The sequence below is a fragment of the Cryptomeria japonica genome, chromosome 10 (assembly GCF_030272615.1).
Source record: "Cryptomeria japonica chromosome 10, Sugi_1.0, whole genome shotgun sequence".
NCBI lineage: Eukaryota > Viridiplantae > Streptophyta > Pinopsida > Cupressales > Cupressaceae > Cryptomeria > Cryptomeria japonica.
The window spans coordinates 700,020,885-700,025,385 of NC_081414.1; positions in this window are offsets into that span (position 1 = coordinate 700,020,885).

The window sequence follows — 4,501 nt, forward strand, 5'->3', positions numbered from 1 at the left end:
AGGGGTAGATAGATTTGTCTCCTAATACAATGATCTTCACAAAAAAATTCAAACTCATTTGAAGTAAATTCACCTTGTCTATCATGTCTAAACATTTGATCTTCACATCTACTACATTCTCAACTATACATTTGACAATTTCAAACTTATCTAGAAATTTTAATTTTCATTTAGAAAATGTAACCCATGTCATTCCAGAATCACCATCAATAAGAAACATAAATTACCTTTCACTATTGATTCCCTTTGCCTTGGTTAGTCTACACAATTAAGTGTGTATCTACTTCAAGGGTATTGCAGAAGGGTACTCCTTGTTCTTTAATCTTGTCCTAGTTTGTAGGCTTGATGATCTTAGGTATGTCTCTTACCACATGTTTAGAGATAATCTTTACCATGTTGTCAAAGTTGATATGACCTATTCTCCACTGCCATAGCTAACATTCACTAGTTTTCCCCATCAGACAACTACTTACCTTGGCCTCCTTTAGGTGATAAACATTTCCATCAATCCTAGTTTCTTTTGATACTAGTATTCCAAAGGCTTTTTTATTTTATTTCACAACCTTTGTAATGAAATCTAAGATTATATCATTTTCTGCACATTTGACTAACATTGAGGAGATCATTTTTCAATCCTTTAACATAAATAACAACTCTTGTCTTGTTCTTTCCATCAATTGTTATAGTAGTCTTTCCACAAATTTATTTAAAGCCTTCATCACCAAAATTGGTTGATCCTCCCTTTCACTTCTTAAGAATGATGAATTTTTTTTTGTCACTAGTCATGTGATTAGAACAAACACTGACAATCACCCAAGAATTTGCCTCTTCTTTTTCATGGAAGGCATTCCATGTAATCATTGACTTTTCATCCTCCTTGTCAGCCTACAAGGTACCAAACTTCTTACATTTTACAATATCAATATTTTTGTCACCAACTTTAAAGACCATGAAGAGTGTTTCATCATTCGAACCATCATGATCCTCATATTCTAAAGAACACTACTTTTCTTGGATTAAAAAATTATTTTGAACTTCTCTCTTTTATTACTCTCTATTGATTCTCTCAGGGTACATTTAGATGCAAAATGACCAATTCTCTCACAATTAAAATATTTGAAAGGTAACTTACCTTTGTACTTTCTAATGCCCTTCTTCAATATTCTCACACATTTTGCTTCAACTTCATCAAGGCCATGAAAATAGTCAAAAACTTTATTTTCTACCTTCTTTTGCCCATCTTTGTCAATCTTTCTCATCTTAAAAGCAGTGAGAGCACCATATAGTTGGTCCATTGAATATTTATCAAATTCCTTATTTTTCTCAATAGTAGATACCTTATGACTATATGTTTTTGAAATACATCTAACTAGCTTTTTCATAACCTCATCTTCTTTCACAATTCTCCACCAATACCCCTAATTTTATTTACCACTTAATCCACCCAGATCATAAAGATAGCAAATTCTCATCTTTAGAAAAAAAAAATAACAAATTTGCACTTGAATTTGTGCATCTTGATTTGCTTTATTTTATCATCTCCTTCATAAATGTTGTTAAGTTTTTCCCACATCTCCTTACTAGTACCAAAGTGCATCACCTTCATAAGTTCTAAATATGTTAACCAACTCACAATTGCATTTATTACTTTTCCATTATTTCCATACAACATGATCTCAATTAGATCTATTGAAGGAGTAGTAGGAGTTGTATAACCATCATTGATTAAGTTCCAAACTCCAAACCCTAAATAGGAAAAACATGCTTCCATTCTTACATTCCAAAAGGTGTAGTTTGTTTCATCAGACTTAGGTGCCTTGCGAGATCCATCTTGTGCCATCTCGAACCTTTCTTCAAATGGTTAAGCTTCTTTAGAAAAACTTGGCTTTGATACTAATTGTTGAACAAACCCATATATTGAGAGGGGGTTGAATTCGCATCCTTAAAACTTAACCCTTTAACACAATTCAAACTCAAAACTACTTAAACAAATCAACAACAATGAAAGATAAATAAATGGACACCAATGCACAAGAGAGCACTAGACTTACATAGAAAACCCTAATAAGGGAAAATCCATGGTGAGGTATCTCACAATATATGAATAAGTATTACAACTTGTTTAAGGCCTCATTGCCTAAGGAAGCACACTACTTTTGAAATGAATTGCTACAAAGATTCACTATCTTAGAGAAAGATACAAGGGATTGCAAAAGAGAATCACTATCTTAGAGTATTATACATGAGTATTTGAAATAAAATGAATAAGCCTTTAGCTCATAGCCTCCAACAATCTCCTTAAAATATAGCTGCTCTTGAATCACTCCCTCAAGTAACTATTAAGAAATTCAACTCCAAAAATTCCACCACACGCCTTTATTGCTTCATACTTTGCATCTCATCTCAATCCACATACTTGAAAATAATTTTATCTTCTACACATATCCTCCATAAGAAAAGAAAACATCAAATTAGGTTGGCCAGAATAGGAGACAAGTAATAACCCCAAGAAGTTGGCCTCAAAACATATTTGCAATGAAAGATGTGCAAAGCAAGAGATCGAGTGGAACTAAGACAACTTATTACATCATCTAATGCAACCCTAAATATGAATCATGCTAGTGCACAACCTCCCAAGTCAAAAATAGGGTAACATGTAGCACTTTACTAATTGACCCAAAAACACTACTTCCAAATGAATTTAAACAATGTGAATCGCATCAAGACATAGTAGGGCCTAAAGACACCTCATCACAACCTCCAATGCTGGAAAAGAACTCCAAATGCTTAGTGTAAGCAAGAAAATATACCTTGTTGGTCAGACAACCACAAATCACCTTGAAAACCAACACCAAACAATATGCGACACCAAAAAGATCAACCATTATCATGTGGACCACATAGATACATTCCTTGAACATTCAACATTTCTATACACTTATTTTATTTTGTCATGCCAAAAAAATATAGTGCAACCAAATTGATACAAATTTGTTTATTCATGGAAGGCTAGGAAATATAGTCATGAGATAAAATATTTCCAAACATACTTGTGGGACATTTCATCACCTACGCTCTAAATTGATACATTACAAGGATAATATAAACATGTCTTCCAAGAGGCAACAATAGAAACAACAAAACTGAGAAATGCAGAGCATTTTTTGGACCAGTCTTGACAAGCAACCAAACTACCAACATACTACAGTTACCAAACAACATATGTTGCAACACTAGAGACTTGAAAAGATAGGAGTGTAACACCCTTAACACATACAAGCTAAATCCCAAACCACAGGACCATATCATCAGGCATGAAAGAATGTGGAGCATTCTTCCAAACAGTCTTTAAATCACCTTCTTACATTTTGACACTTTACCAACCTATAGATACTAGAATATCCTTGTAGCACTACTTTTTTGACTCAAGAGCAATAAGGAAGATAGAACAACATCTTATAACAAGCACAATCAAAATTATAACCACTTAAACACTATGCTTCTAATCCTCATCTTTATACAATATAATCTCTGTTGACAACAATCATGAACTTGAACACCATCAATGTTCTTGATCAATATCATTATCATAATCATCTTCATGACACCGTAATACATTGAGTGTAGATATCAAAACCAAATGGAGGGTTGACATTAAATGATGGACTTCATCATGTCTTTAGAAACATTTCAACACACAACTACACATGAAATCAATGAAAAGACAACAATGAGGGTTGACATCAATGACAACACAATATGAGGCATCAATGATAACACAATAGTCTTCAACAATATCTTGATGAGGTTTAAGAGGTTAAGGTTTTTGAGGGAAAAATCAATCAAGTGTAAAGTGTCCATGATCATCTAAGGGATAGAAGAGACTATGATGGATCATTATAAATTTCCCATTGTGAGGGAGCTTCAAGAACTTATGAATGGTAGAAGGGATTTTTTTCATGGATGTGAGCTAAGGATAACCCACCTTCGTGTGAATTTTTTCTAAGGTAGGGACAATGGCAAAGGTAACATCTAAGAAATTAGTACCAACTTCTACGGGAAGGGTGATGGAACCTATGGTGGGACAAGTGAAACCATCATGCACCTTGATCAAGACATCAAATTTATGATATGCATCTTGATGATTTTTTATTTTTTTTGAAAAAGGCAGTGAGCCGGATATATATATTAAATAGTAATAAAAGGTTTTAAAAAAAGGCTCTTAATAGCCATATTTTCTTTTACATCATCAACCATCACTTGAGAGTAAACAAGTCCTTAGAAAAAATCCTAAGAAACCTAAGATAGTAAATCTCCTATGAGACCTAAGATGATCAGTTGTATAATGTTTCCAAAAAGAAGTATTTGAAGAAATAACATTAACTAACAATATAATATATCAGATGCTTCCATACGACAAAATTGGAAGCAGAAACATAAACTGACTATGCATAGCAACATTATATATTTCGACCATTGCAGTATTTAACTTTGCTTCCCA